This window comes from Panicum virgatum, chromosome 2K (genome assembly GCF_016808335.1).
Source record: "Panicum virgatum strain AP13 chromosome 2K, P.virgatum_v5, whole genome shotgun sequence".
NCBI lineage: Eukaryota > Viridiplantae > Streptophyta > Magnoliopsida > Poales > Poaceae > Panicum > Panicum virgatum.
In genome coordinates, this window is record NC_053137.1 from 54,000,500 (window position 1) to 54,017,262 (window position 16,763).

The 16,763-nt window shown below is 46.6% G+C and overlaps 1 pseudogene; it reads right to left on the reverse strand.

Annotated features, from left to right (window-relative positions):
• Positions 1–142: 142 nt before the first annotated feature.
• LOC120695461 lies at positions 143–16,276 on the reverse strand (annotated as a pseudogene).
• Between the last annotated feature and the right edge of the window lie 487 nt (positions 16,277–16,763).

Here is a 16,763-nt window from a genome sequence, read left to right on the forward strand (position 1 = left end):
CGTGTTGCAAAACCAAATGACGGAAGCGCCCGCTTTTCCCTTCTGCCGATCAACTCCGTCGTCCAACGTTTCTTATTACTGATTGTGTGTTGTAGTACACACAGCTAGCTGCACTCGACTGACAATCTAGTCGGTCATCAGTTTATGCAGGCACCAGCATGTGAAGGAGCATATCGATCGTTCCAGGTATCGATGGCCCCGGGCAGGCACCAGTGCACGTAGTCGTTGTGCAGGCAGGGTGAAGTGCTTCTCCGGCGTCCAGCCCCGGTATTTGCTTGGGTGCGCGTCTGCGCGAAGTATCATCGCCGCCGTCGTGTCCATCAGCGTCATCCTCACCTCGCCGCCCGCGTCCGCCGCCGCCTTCTCCGCCGCTGCAAATTCCTCCACCTGCAGGTTGCGGAAATCCAACTCGAAGCCCTCGAGCGTCTTCTCCCCGCGCCGGTTGGGCCTCGTCCGGACGCAGTTGCCGTCCTTGTTCCACTCCCCGCCCTCATACTGCGACGGGTCCACGGTGCGCAGCACGGCCGTGCCGCGGAACCGGCCGTCGGCGCCGGACAGCGCCCGCAGCGCGGCGCGCGTGGCCATGCGCAGCGCGTACCGCAGCGTGAGGTCCGTGACGTTGGGGAGGAGGCAGTAGTGGCACCCGACCACCCTGCCGGCCTCGTAGAGCATCGACGGCCGGTAGAACCAGCTGGACGCCGACACCACGACGATGTCCAGCTCCGCGAGGTGCGCCGCTGTGACAGAACCGTCAAGTTAAATGCTTTAATTAAGCGTAATGGCCATCATTTAAATGCATCAGGCGCATTAGCTTAATTAAGTGTAACCGGACAGCCTGTTTATAACCCACAGGCCGATCGAAACACACCAGAAGTCTCGCGCGACGGCGAGCACAGACGGTACCAGCATAATATAATTTCACAAAATAGATAATAACATAAATATTTATAAAACAGCTTTAAATTTAGAATTTACATAAAATAAATGACAGCAGCAGAAGAGAATATGACCTGAGAGAAAGAAATTTGATTGAGAACCAATAAAACAAAACGATAACTATGAACACGTGAGGACGTCACATCGAGCCCACTGATGCGAATCCTGGTTAGCTTCTATACCTGAAACAGAGTAAACAACAAACCCTGAGTATACTAATACTCAGCAAGACTTACCCGACTATGGGTATACTTAGCCCACATATCTAGACATGCAAAGCTTTCTGGCTGGTGGATTTATTTGCAGAAAAGCATCTAAGGGTAAATCCTTAATTTCAAAATTTTAGCTCCAAATTATAGTTATAGAGTTGCTACACATCTATGATTTGCAGATCTATAACAATCAATGTGAAAACATAATTGATTAAATAACATCAATATGTATCATATCATTTCATTTCATTTCATTTCCTTACTACGATGTGACTCGGAGATCAAGGTGCTCATGTCCGAGAGCGACTGACGGCGAATCGATCCGATTTAACCTTGCAAGGTGGACCTAACCAACACGGCACGTATTAGCCTCGTCGGACCATACGGACCAACCATTCTCCTCCACGCCTCGAACTACAGAACCGCCCCACCTACATATAGTCAGCCGGGCTCAACGAGAGACCACCAAAAGTAACATATGCATCCCAATTCTCCGCGACTACCCGACTCGCCCTAAGGGGTGGTGATGAAGTTCTGTACTTTCGAAACAAGGCAGTACTCGGCTTACCGGTTTCGACTACCTCCTACTTCCGGTATGCGGTTAGTACAATTCAAACATGATCAGCAGGGCCGACAACGGTACGGTCTTTAACCGACACAGACGGGGCTAGACAATTCCCGTCCGGTCTCCAATTCTTTTTCTTTCCTCCATATCCCAGTATTCCATAATTAAATCATAAAGACATCATATATCTCGCGAGTGCAAAAAGTCACTCGACTTCTATCGAGAAGTATTAAGCATAGCATTTCTATCGTCTTATACATGCTAGTATAATTCAGGGAAACCTAGGGATCATGCACTAGGGTTCCAATCAACTCCTGAAACGTAATGCACAAGTAATAAATACATATGTAGGTGTCATAATTTCAAATAATAGGATGTGCACCGGGGCTTGCCTGGGAATAACACTAGATCAGTGTTAGTTAGAGGAGAATTGCTCAATGAGCGATTCTCGGGCTTAGTATGGACGAAGGGAGGCCGGAGGTGGAAGCTCCGCGGCGGCCTAGGGAGGGGCGGCGCTAATGGTGGCTCTGGACGCCGGAAAGCTTGGCTGGGCGCCTGGAGCAGAGACGGGGAGTAGAGGGGGAGGGAGGAGACTCGTTTGCGAAGCACATGGAAGGGAGAAGAGCCAACAGAAGGCGCAAGCGAGCGGCGAAGCGGCGCACGGCTCGGCTCGGCGCGTTCGTCGCCGTGGCGCGTCGACGGCCGTCCTCGGCGTGCGTGCAAGGAGATGGCGCCACGTGGAGAGGCCGAGAGGCTTCGGGAGACCAAAGATGGGGCGCGGCGAGGGCACGGCGCGTGGCCGGCGGCCCGGACTCGGACGGCGACCACAGCTCGGCCAGCACAGAACAGAGGAGGGAGAGAGAGAAGAGAGAGTGAGAGATTGACAGGTGGGGTCCACAGGTAAGGTTCAAATTTAAATAAAATTTTGTATTTCCATTTGAATTCCAATTTTTGGATTGTTACAATCCTACCCCCTTAAAGAAATCTCGTCCCGAGATTTAAGTGGAGAAGAAGTAAAGACGAACAATCGATAAACTCAGGGACAAGGATCGGCCGATGTGGTGCTAGTTTCTAGATTAATCAATATAGCTGATTTTAATGGTATAATTATTGCCAGCTGATTTGCTAATCTCTTGCTCGATATGATTCTGGAAGACATAAGTTGCATAGCAACTAGACTGTCATAATCTTACTGAAAATTAACCGTGCCACGGTATGAGCTAATCAATTGTTTTTCCACACTAAAAAGCTCCAGGGCTTCAACTTTTGCAGCAAGTGTCTGTGGATAATATATGTGGACACAATCACCATCAACGTCGGCTGAAAAGGTCCGGTTGATTATTCTCGTACTAACAGAAAGTAGGATTTTTAAAGAAGGGAGGTTCTAAGCTTCTCAACGAATATGAATCAGGGAGATTTCTGAGAAGAATCAAATTCTCAATTTGGTGGTGAATCTAGATAGAAAAGACATCCCGGTGAGTTTTAAGGAACTCAGGGAAACTGGAAAGAAAGGGTATCAAGACAAGTTTTTCTTAAGAATATTCTTGCTCGATATTGTTTATTAATTGAACTGCATGATGCAAGATGCATATATTGCCATGCATGTTAGTGCACTACTATCCCAGAAACTCAAACCTAAAGCAACCCGTTCGCGTCGTTATTTGTCTAGGGCCTACCCCCTTAAAGAAGACGAAGTAGAGAAAAATATTTTATGAGTTGCATAAAAAGACAGTCGTAACAGTCCATGTCCCTCCGTACTTAAGCGCCAGCGCGCACCCAGCGGCACAATCGTATGCGTCCATACGAGGCACTAGGTCTCGTCGCGGCACTATAGTTCGAAAGACAATCACCACTACGAAAGAAAAATCATAAAAAGCAATCCAAGCAGCACAAATTCAGAGAGGTTTTTCAGATTTCAAAAACATCAAAAGTTCTACGTAGACATACGGGACACATAACGTTAGTTAGCCTGTCATCCGGGTTTCACCTTGTCAGACCCATACTTAAACAATGTATGATTATGCAATGCAACAATATTGCATTCCTATTCATGCAAGATGACTATAATGCAAGTGATTAAAATCTTTAACTTATTCACATTGATTCGAGCAAAAATGCAAGTGAATCCATATTAAGGGTAGAAATCAAAATGATTAAGAATAAAGGATATCAATACTCGAAGGACAATAGAATGTCTCTAGTCGTCAAGGAGGGCTGGAATGGATTATCGTTGGGCATCGGAACGAATGGCCTAGAGATGAGGATATATGATTTTGAACTGAACATTGATCCATAGTAGAAAGCATCGATATTTGGATTAACCGGAATGGTCATTGAGTCACGGATAGGATAAGATTGGCTGATTACGAGATAAAAGGTATACGACGAAAACCACCCGAGGATTTCATTTAACGTTAACATGCCTACTTTAACTATCAAAGAGGACAAAATCGGTCAAAAGATTCTAACCTTAGAAACGAGAAACACCGACCATACTACTAGACTCACTTCGCACGTCTATTGTTTGAACTAGTAGATAGGTTTTGTTCAAACACATGCATTTATTTTTCTACTTCCCTAACGACATAAGGTCTAAAATTACCGAAAGTGAGATGTACATGGTACAAAGAAATTTATACAGAAATACTAACAAACAGTCAAAACATAATAGTATGCACGATATAATGCATGCATGCACGAGAGGGAAAAAAATATTAGTTGCCCAGAACTGAACAGATATGTATTGTATTTTTAATAGTTGGAAGATATAGGGGACACGAGATTACAAGTTGATATTTATCTAATTTGGGACTGACATAATTGAGCTCCACACAATTTTTTTTTTAAGTGGAACAAGCCTCATTATGGTAATCTCCTGAACTCACACACTTTTGTTAAGTGAGTGTGGACATTATGAACCCATCAAGTTTGTCACCTATCCGTTTAGGTATATATAAAAAAAATCTATTACTGGTGATAAAAATCTGAGTACCTAAAAGCCTGGTTCTACAACAGGTATGCAGATCAACCCATGTTCAGAACATCCAATCATAAGGCATAAAGATAACGGCAATATGCAGCTAATAAAGCCATTTTATGATGTTTGGGGTTTTCGACTCTGAATGCACAAGTTCTGATCATGCCCAGTTTAGCTTATCTTATCTTGTATTGAAGCTCGCTAGCAGTACAGCAGCTCTACTCGAGCTAAACAGCAATGCAATATAGTGAGGCCTGTCAGGAGGAAGTGCTAAAGAGTTGCACGCTGCATAGGGTTGCACTAGGCAACAGATTTGAAAATCTATATCTCACAAACCACTTATACACATTTTCTTAAACCTGGATAGGAGATAGATGATTAATACTAAGCTACAACTTTGGTAGTATGGGTTTGGAGAGATTCACACTTTAATTTAGTCTAATTCAGGTTTTATTGTCAGCCTTCCATCCAAAATTTTTAGCAAGCAAAGCAGTCTTACAAAAAATCATATCTTGAAATATACATCTTGAAAAATCATAAAACTTAACCAGCACATAGGTATGCAAATTACCTACAATTTGGTAGTTTTAAGTTTAAATTAGTCAAATATGGATTTGACTATTTGATGCAGATTTAGAAATTCCAGAAAACTAAGCTCACCTATATTATTATTATTATTATTATTATTATTTGGCATATCTCAACATATACCTTAGTTAGAATCGTGGAATTTTGACCAGCAAGCAAATCTAAAATTTTCTTACAACTTTATTATTATGAGATTTTTAGGTAAATCATTTTGGTGGTCAAAACTATATAAACAACGACAATGTTAAATTTTAGACATCAACACTTTTAACTTTTGGTAAGGAAAATAACATGAATTGCTATTAACTAAATTCCAAATCACACATGATATGATATAGGTATGCCCTATACGTTCTCACCAAAATTTTGCCAATCGAAATACATATGGCAATATACGCGGACTTTCCGTGGCAACATACGCTCTCAATTATACAATCGATTTCTTCACGCCTTAACTTACGCGTTCGTTTGTTAGTGTACCTGCAGAAAATCACATGATATACATATATATCCACGACTGGACCCTTCGTGCCAGCACACACGAACGGCCCCCATGTGTCCTACGCCACATGGGTAACGCATATGCAGTTGCCCACATATTCACACATACATCACCATCTACTAGAGAGATGGCGCCCATGCATTTAACGCTGCATGGACAGCGCTGCATACGTTACCGAGGCAACGTATTCACTTTCCGTACAAATCGCCTTACGGGACATCCAAGGGTACACGTGTCCCAAGGTACACGGTCATAACCAATCGCATGACAGATTTACATCTCGTAACATTGCCTTACGAAATGGCCGTGCTCACAATCACACGGTGGGAAGTCTGCGCTCCATATCAGGCGGCAGATAGCGACAGGCTCATTTGAATGGAGCCTTATCACCTCCTCGTATGCTCATCATACGGGACCCGCGCACGTATGAAACACGTGGGCTATTCTAAGGACTACCAAGAATGCTCACCTTGCTTATCTCAGCGTAGGTGCGTCGTTACAACATTAAGTAAAGGTTATGCAAGAAATTAAGGTTTAACCAAAAGAAATGTGCTGGAAGTCAGTGAATATAAATATTGCCACCAATTCATAAATAACCAAGTACTATGTAGGGCTTAATACGGATTTAATCGTAAAGCGCGACTGAAACGATTTTCTTTATAACCTAGAAATTTGTTTTTACTTTTGAAAGTCTAGAAAATAGTCACATCCATACCACCCCTGGTGTATTTCGGCTCTGATACCAGCTGTGACAGAACCGCCAAGTTAAACGGCTTAATTAAGCATAATGGCTATCATTTGAACGCATCAGGCGCATTAGCTTAATTAAGTGTAACCGGACAGCCTGTTTACAACCCACAGGCCGATCGAAACACACCAGAAGTCTCGCGCGACGGCGAGCACAGACGGTACCAGCATAATATAATTTCACAAAATAGATAATAACATAAATATTTATAAAACAGCTTTAAATTTAGAATTTACATAAAATAAATGACAGCAGCAGAAGAGAATATGACCTGAGAGAAAGAAATTTGATTGAGAACCAATAAAACAAAACGATAACTATGAACACGTGAGGACGTCACATCGAGCCCACTGATGCGAATCCTGGTTAGCTTCTATACCTGAAACAGGGTAAACAACAAACACTGAGTATACTAATACTCAGCAAGACTTACCCGACTATGGGTATACTTAGCCCACATATCTAGACATGCAAAGCTTTCTGGCTGGTGGATTTATTTGCAGAAAAGCATCTAAGGGTAAATCCTTAATTTCAAAATTTTAGCTCCAAATTATAGTTATAGAGTTGCTACACATCTATGATTTGCAGATCTATAACAATCAATGTGAAAACATAATTGATTAAATAACATCAACATGTATCATATCATTTCATTTCATTTCCTTACTACGATGTGACTCGGAGATCAAGGTGCTCATGTCCGAGAGCGACTGACGGCGAATCGATCCGATTTAACCTTGCAAGGTGGACCTAACCAACACGGCACGTATTAGCCCCGTCGGACCATACGGACCAACCATTCTCCTCCCCGCCTCGAACTACAGAACCGCCCCACCTACATATAGTCAGCCGGGCTCAACGAGAGACCACCAAAAGTAACATATGCATCCCAATTCTCCGCGACTACCCGACTCGCCCTAAGGGGTGGTGATGAAGTTCTGTACTTTCGAAACAAGGCAGTACTCGGCTTACCGGTTTCGACTACCTCCTACTTCCGGTATGCGGTTAGTACAATTCAAACATGATCAGCAGGGCCGACAACGGTACGGTCCTTAATCGACACAGACGGGGCTAGACAATTCCCGTCCGGTCTCCAATTCTTTTCCTTTCCTCCATATCCCAGTATTCCATAATTAAATCATAAAGACATCATATATCTCGCGAGTGCAAAAAGTCACTCGACTTCTATCGAGAAGTATTAAGCATAGCATTTCTATCGTCCTATACATGCTAGTATAATTCAGGGAAACCTAGGGATCATGCACTAGGGTTCCAATCAACTCCTGAAACGTAATGCACAAGTAATAAATACATATATAGGTGTCATAATTTCAAATAATAGGATGTGCACCGGGGCTTGCCTGGGAATAACACTAGATCAGTGTTAGTTAGAGGAGAATTGCTCAATGAGCATCTTCCTTCGGTCGTGCACATCGGGATCCATCCGTCCATCTTTTAGACGTGTCCACATTCACCGTCTTCTGGCTCGACTCCATCATCACGTCATTCCTGCGGTTCTTCTATCGTACCTAAATGAAATGCAGCAATGCATATGTATGAATGCACAGTTCTGAGTTACTTAACAATATAGATGCTATTACTTTTTCTTCATGATAAAGTTGTAGTCTAACAAGTAGCAAACAATCATATCACATGGGTAATCGTTTATAGAGTAGTTAACTACATTTCTAACTACCCATGGCATCATGATCAACGGCACAAAAGAAGTTCACTAACTGCACAAACAAGCAGTAGTTGATTCCTATAACGTGCAGGTCATGGCTTGCTAATAATTAAATAACTCAGTACATAAACAACAACAATTTCAGCAAAAAATATTCTAAACAGAAGGTACAAAGAGCAATCTACTCTGTAAAAAGCATGTCATTTCATGCATCCATTTAATCCGAACAATTCATTCATCCAGACAACTCCTAGAACAAGATTGAATTATACAGGTCAGACCAGAGCAAAACAGACACCGAAAATTTAACAGGAGGTCGAAACAGGGATTAATTAGCTACTGTGAATTTTTCATGATTTTATCTGCACAGAATTAATTCTGAGAAAATAAACAAAACATACATCAATCTAACAAGATTCATTTTTAACTTCTGTTCTAGTCATGAACTGGTTCTCAAACTTCATGGACAAGCTATTCAAAAAGAACACTCAGAAATATTTTCATAATTTAAAAACAACATAACTTATTTCTCATAATTAAAGTCTACTAAACAAGGATTCAATAAAAAAAATAGCTACACAAATCTATAATTAACGAAATTTGGACAGTGGTGTTCATTTAGTATTGGAAATACAAAGAAAAAGTTTCATACATATATCTAAATCAGAACATCCAGAAATAAAAGAATATATTATTCTACTAGATCTAGCCAAGACTAGAGTTTCATCTAGTTAAAAGTATTAACTGGTGCTCAAATTTTTACAAAAAGCTAATCATGACATGAAGCAGCTACCCACCAAAAATAACCCATAGATAGTGAGTAGAACTCCTAGAATAATTATAACCTATGTAATCTAATCTTTTTCCTAGATTAAAATACAGACAGAAAATAAATATGTGCATGTAATGAAAGTTGTAGATCTTGTTGCAAGGATTCCAAAACATTTTATTTTGTATTTTTCTGATTTTTATACGATTTTATATGGAATTTACAAATTTGCTGTTTTTGAAAACAAAAGAAAAAGGAAAGGAAATCTTGCATCTAGACGCCTGGACTTCTATCTCCTTCTCACCGTGGGTCCCTGGTCGGACCAGGAACAGAGGAGGAATTCCGGCCCTTTTTCCGGCGAGTAGAGTCACCGGAGGTGGGGGCTAGGTTGGGGGAAATGGAGAGGAGGTCGAGCCGCACCTGTAGAAGGCCTCGGTGGGGGCTGGGGTGCTCGGAATTGGCGGCACCGCGGAGAGCGGCGGCCGGCGGTGGTCTGCTCCGCCGCGGCAGCGCTCCGGTGGGCGAGGGCGAGCGGTGGAGGGGTCGGTGAGCTTCAGGGGAAGGTCGTGGAGCGATTCTCGGGCTTAGTTTGGACGAAGGGAGGCCGGAGGTGGAAGCTCCGCGGCGGCCTAGGGAGGGGCGGCGCTAATGGTGGCTCTGGACGCCGGAAAGCTTGGCTGGGCGCCTAGAGCAGAGACGGGGAGTAGAGGGGGAGGGAGGAGACTCGTTTGCGAAGCACATGGAAGGGAGAAGAGCCAACAGAAGGGGCAAGCGAGCGGCGAAGCGGCGCACGGCTCGGCTCGGCGCGTTCGTCGCCGTGGCGCGTCGACGGCCGTCCTCGGCGTGCGTGCAAGGAGATGGCGCCGCGTGGAGAGGCCGAGAGGCTTCGGGAGACCAAAGACGGGGCGCGGCGAGGGCACGACGCGTGGCCGGCGGCCCGGACTCGGACGGCGACCACGGCTCGGCCAGCACAGAACAGAGGAGGGAGAGAGAGAAGAGAGAGTGAGAGATTGACAGGTGGGGTCCACAGGTAAGGTTCAAATTTAAATAAAATTTTGTATTTCCATTTGAATTCCAATTTTTGGATTGTTACAGCCGCCCACACGTCGTCCGGCTCGTCGAGGTAGAGGTTCCAGAGCCCCGTGTGCGCCGGCCCGTCCTCGTCGACCTGCTCGTGCTGAACCAGGTACGGCGCCCAGAAGTTGGTCACGGCACTACTACAGAATAAGCCTTTGTTCCAGGCCATTTGTCCCGGCTGCCTTTAGGCCCGGGACAATAGGTGGCTTTTGTCTCGGGTCCAACGGCTAGCCGGGCCAGCGGGGAGACAGAGGCATTTTGTCCCGGTTGGAGGCAACAACCGAGACAAAAGAGGGGCATTTTATCCCGGTTGGTGGCTCCAACCGGGACAAAAGGCCTCCCTTTTGTCCCGGTCCAAACAACCGTCCGGGACAAAAGAGGCGACCGGCCTCTCCCTCCTGATATTTTTCTAAGTCCCTGGCTCCTCTCCTCTTATTTCTCTCCCTCTCCTTTCTCTCTCTACCTTATCTCCTTCCTCCCGCCCCCCTTCCTCAGCGGCGCAGTGCCCCCCTTCTCTCCTCACTCCCTCCGGCCAGGACTGGCACGGGCAGGGGTCCGGTGAGCCGCCGCTGGGCCCTGGCGTGAGTGGCGCGGGCGGGTGCCCGGCGAGCTACGGGAGGCGCGGCCATGCGCCGGCGGTGGCAGCTCGGCTTTGGGCGGCGCAGCTAAGCCCCGGCGGGCGGCGCGACTAGGCCCCAGCGTGGGCGGCGCGGCCAGGACCGGCGAGCGGCGGGAGGCGTGGCCATGTGCCGGCGGGGGCAGCTCGGCCAAGCCCCGGCGGGCGGCGCGACTAGGCCCCGGCGTGGGCGGCACGGCCAGGACCGGCGAGCGGCGGGAGGCGTGGCCCCGACGAGCGGTGCGTCCCGGCGAGCCCCGGCGGCCGGCAGTGCGGCGCACAAGGCTAGTCTTCATATTTTTTTTACTTTTTTTTTTTCAAATATGTATATGGACTGGGATTCTTATGTGCTTGTGAATGATTTTGTGTGATTGTAATTGATTTTGCTATTGCAATTATGGAGAAACATTTATAATTGATTTTGCTATTGCAATTATGGAGAAACATTTGTAATTGATTTTGCTATTGCAATTATGGAGAAACGTTTGGAATTTGAGAAAAAGGCATGCGTGCGTAGACGAGCTGCGTGTGCAGAGCTGATTTTTTTGTTTGTGAAAAATCTCATTTATCCTGGCTCCATAGTTACCAGGATAAAAGGATAGGGTACATTTATTCCAGCTACATAGTCCCCGTTGGAAAACCGGGATAAAAACTATGTGACAGAACCGCCAAATTAAAACTCAAAATTAAACGAAATGACCATCATTTGAACACATCAGGCACATTTGGCTTAACGGTTTAATTTGACAGTCCTTTCGGAACTGACCTTCCGATCGAAACAAACACCAGTAGTCTCACACGAAGGTGAGCGCAGGCAGTACAAACATATCGAGTACATGCAAATACAACTACAATACAGAGTAGAGTGCATTAAGTTTTACAAACCTGGTTTAATTACATAAATAATATACAAGTGCACTACAGTTTAAAACAAAGTTCGATACAGGAAACCTGACGTCTATAATACATGAAGCGCAGAGTCGAATCACACACTCAGCCCACGGGTGTGTGATTCGGTAACTAACAGGGACTAAGCATCTGGTCCGGCCACCTCCCAACCATCCGCGTCAAGCCGGATGAACTTGGCACAACAAGGGCAGAAGTCTACCTCATTCTGACCTGAAATAGTTTGAGCCACAACCCTGAGTATACTAATACTCCGCAAGACTTACCCGACTATGAGTATACATAGCCCACTATCTAGACATGCACGGCTTTTTGGCTGTGGATTGTTTTGCGGAAAAGCATTTAAGAGTGAGTCCTTACTTTCAATATTTTAGCTCAAGATTAGGAATGAGTACCTATTTTCTATGGTTTGCATTTCTACACCAATCAGTGTGGAAAAACAATCGATTAGGTACAACCATATTGATCATTTCATTCCCTTCCATATTCTTACTACGATGTGACTCGGAGATCAAGGTGCTCTTGTCCGAGAGCGACTGACGGTGAATCGATCCGATTTAACCTTGCAAGGTGGACCTAACCAACACGGCACGCACATGCCTCGTCGGACTATACGAGCCAACCATTCCCCTCCCCGTCTCGAACTATAGTACCGCCCCACCATCATATGGTCAGCCGAGCTCAACGTGAGACCACCAAAAGTAAACATATGCAATCCCATTTCTCCGTTCGACTACCCCAGGAGGTGAGATGGAGTCCTGTACTTTCGAGGTGAGGTAGTACTCGGCTTACTGGTTTCGACTACCTCCTACTCCCGATATGCGGTTAGTACAATTCAAACATGATCAGCAGGGCCGATAACGGTACGGTCCTTAACCGACACAGACGGGGCTAGACAGTTCCCGCCCGGTCTCCAATTCATTTCCTTTCCTCTATATTCAAATATTCCATAATCAATTCATAGAGACATCATATATCTTGCGAGTAACAGGAAATTACTCGACTTCTACCGAATTCTATTTTTTTTGCATGGCAAAGATACCGACCTACCCATACTAATATTTCGACCAATGGAACCTAGGAATCATGCAACTAGGGTTTCATTCAACGCCTAGAAACTTAATGCATAATCAAGTAAATATATATATATATATATAACATTTCATAAGTTAAAATAATAGGTTATGCTCCGGGGCTTGCCTTCGGGCTGCTGCTCAGTGCTAGTGTCCCCTGGGCCTTGGGCCGGGTCGTCACGAAACTCCAACGGAGCTTACTCCGTCTGCTCCTGCGGCTCCGCGATCACCTCGTACACGACTTCCTCGGTCGCGGATTCTATATATATGCATATGAGACAATGAGTAAATGCCAACTTTACTTTGTAATTAGAAGATAAACATTAAACAAATTAACAATTTACATAAAATGACGCAGGTATGGTGATAATTAACTTAAACCCTAAGTGCTAAGAACAACTAATCTACCTAAGTATCAAATTAGAGTATAAATAAATATAAAACATAATCTAAATAGTGGAGACACTTTTAACATATTTCTCATAATCTTTACAGAATTTACATGTAACATTACTTATCCCTATTTAAACACACTAGTTAAGCACCTACTATACTCATGTACTAAACTATGTATTATGATCATGAAAATTTTACAGTGAACCACCCATACTTAAAGTAAGCTACTGCAAAAAATTTCATAATTTCTGGATGAACAAATTTATAGAAACTAATTAAGCAAGACTAAATACAATTTAAATTTTTGCAGGGGTAAAAAGGTTATTTTACTAGCATGGATATTTTTCCTCCATAGATCTTGGTCTAACAGGTCTATCAAAATTGGTTTCACATTTATAGCATTTTTCTTTAATTTACTAGGCACTTTACAAGTCTCAGACTAAATAGACTAAAATCATTTGACAAAAGAACAGGGTACGGCAGCACCCATGGCCACCAGGCAGTGGCGGAGCCAGGATTTTAGAGTAGGGTATTCCCATCTCCCAACAACTAAAAAAAGCCATGTGAACAGTAAAAGGTTCGCAAGACGTAGTATTTGAGAAAATAAAGGTACAAAGCTGTTCAACTCTAATATATCCATGAAACAAAGGGAATTAGGGAAGTTTTTACAAAATACATAAAGAAAATTGCAAATTAACTCTAACTTTATGTTCCTGTGCCTTCATGGCTTGGAAGAGTAGCAAAATGGTATATCAATTGGAAGACAAAATTTCTAATTGCAAAGCTCTGCTTGCTCACCTCTGACCTCTGTCCCCTGCCTGCCCCCTGGTCATTGGTTGCTCCGACACCTGAACTATGAATCCCTGCCTCCCTTGGCCTTGCCCCCGTGGGCAGGCGGCACAGCGCGGCAGCCGGCAACGCCTGCCGCTGCCCAGCGACCTGCGCCCCAGGCTCCAGCGGCCTGCCACGGTGCCGCCGCCCAGCGCCCCGCAACTGCCGAGCAGCGGGAGGGCACAGGCCGGCTGCCCGCGGGCCGCGCCCCCCTGCCGGCGCTCGCGGTCGCCAGAAGCGGCTCCCGGTTCCGGCCTCCGCCCACCTGCCGATCTAGGTTTTCGCCTTTTCGGTGCTTTGGATTTTGGGGAACCATCAACGGAAGGAATGCCGAACGGGACTACGGGAGGGACAGAGACTCGGGAGTCGGGACACAGAGGAATTGAGCGAGAGAACAGAGCAGGCCGGTGGGTCGTTGCCTATTGGTGACTTGTGGGCCGTGATTTGTGGGCCGAAGCTGGCCTGGTAGGAGGAGGATTTCGTTTGTGGGTTGGATCGTCTATTTGGGCTATGTTTGAGCTCAAGAATGGAAATTGTGACTCAATATAGTATGTATATATGTATTACTTAATGTATATACTTGTTGTGGTGCAAAAAAACTTAGGTATTCCTGGGAATACCCAGGAATCCAGCTGCCTCCGCCCCTGCCACCAGGGCCATGGCCGGCGGCATAGCGCGCCTGCCTCGCCGGCGATGGGCCAAGGCAGCGGCGGGGTAGGGCAGCACGGCGGCCAGAGGGCTGGGCGGAGCCAGCACGGCCGGCGGCGCGGCAAAAACTGTACAGGGGCAGCTCGTGGCGGTCTAGGCGGCCTGGAGCGGCGGCGCGGCGGCGTTCCGGTTGATTGACCAGCGAACACGGGCGAATAGGGAGAGAATGAGCATCGTGGGTGTGAGGAAGACCGATTCCCATACCTAGTTCGAGCAGAGAGGGGCCGAGGGTAGGTCGTCGACGTGGAGGTGGATGTCGGGCGTTCCTGCTCGCCGGCGGACAGGGAACCTCCGATTCCCGGCGAAGTGGGGTCGGGACTGTGATTGGAGGGGTTGGGGAGGACGCTAGGGAGGTGGAGGAGCTTCGGGCGTAGTGGATTTGGGATCCATGGAGGTTTGATGGCCAGACCTTGGATCGAAGAAGAGGGTGGCCTGCCCTCTGTTTCTTGCGTTCGGAGGTAGAAGAAAGAGAGAACTGAGAGAGAGCCAAGGAAGAGAGCAGGCACCGGTTTGGGGGCTTGAACGAGGACGTCCAGGACGCCGAGGATGGCCGGGAAAGAGGGGAGGCCAGCCCCTGCACGGCCAGCGCGTGGCAGTCGCGGGTCCGGCGACGACCGTCGACGGGTCTCGGTATGGGCGACGGCGTGGCCGGTGGCGCGATGGCGCTTGCCCATTGGCTGATAACCCCCCCGGCGAGCGTCTCTTGAGGATGGCCGGCACCTGGCCTGCTGCGTTCGCTCGTCGTCGATGTTGCTCGACGCGCGGAGCCTGCGATGCGTGCCGCTGAAGTCGAGCCGAGCATACACGAGCCGAGCCAAACTAATCCAACAAGCTGAACTCAGCCCAAACTAGAGATTTGAATGGAATTTATTTAAATTTTTCGAATTCAACTTTGATTTCCGATTTTTAAGAACAGATTGTTACAAGCTAGTTTCCAACCGTGACTATTGTAGGTTTCTGTAGTAGTACGGTGAAGTTGTACTCGCCGTAGTAGTAGACCGTCTGCTTGCTGCTCGGCCAGCTCGGCTTAGGCTCCGCGGCCTGCACATACATGTACGCATCAGTCAAGTAGATGTACAATAATTATAAGGGAACATGCAAGAATCGAATATAATTACCCTGGCGAGGAGGCAGATGATCGAGTCCTTGTGGTTCCTGGCGAGGGAGTCCCCCACGAAGGCTAGGGACTTGCCCCTCATCCGGTGGAGGAAGCGCCATGGATCGAAGCGGGGGAGGTCGCAGCCGTCGGGCTGCCACCGCCACTTGACGAAGCCGAGGTCCGGCTTGCCGTACTTGATGCAGTCGTAGTGCTCGTGGATCACGGAGCACGTGTCGTTGGTGTAGTAGGGCGCGTCCGGGTCCGGCACCCAGTCGCCGCTGAAGATGTCGCAGCGCGCGCGGGAGGAGGACGGCCGGGGAAATGTAAATGGTTGGTTCGGGGAGGTGAAGTAGTACACGTTGGAAGCTGCCAGAGCAGCGAGGAACAGGCTAAGGGACACGGCAGCTGGGACGACGACGCATCTGCTGCTGCTGTAGTGCTTCTTGCAGGCAGAGGGATTTTTGGAGATGTGAATGAGAGACCTCATGGCTCATCGACGATCAATCAGAGATCATATATGAAGATATATAGTGTATAAACGTTTGAGGAGTGTATATACTATATACGTTTGAGGAGTTTGGTTTTTCCCTTGTGCAATTTGCACGCACGCCCGCACTTGCCACATCATACTCCTATTTAGCCTCGGCCATCTTGGTGGCGCGCATCATGTTGGCAAGCACCGGGCCGTGCAGCGGTAGCACAGCTAATTGCGCTATTTCTTTTGATCCCACTTCTTGTTCCAAGTTGAAATGCTGGAGGGTTTGTATAATCGATCTCGAATTGTCTCGGACCAAAAATCTTACGCGTAAAGTATCATGGCTTAAAAAACAATTTTTTAGAGACGAGTACCGCATCTGTCACTGTTTTTTACAGCTAAAAATGCAGTTTGCAGCGGCCCTCCCTGCAAATGCATATGTAGGGATGATTCATCCTCCACCAGCCCTTATAAATCTATTTCTAGGTGTGAGTTGACGGCACCTTCCATCGCCCATGCTTGAGGACGGACAGGTGGAGCAGCGTCCACTATTAGAGTGCCAGTAGGCACTATAACCCGCGTGCCCAGAGTGGCCGACTAG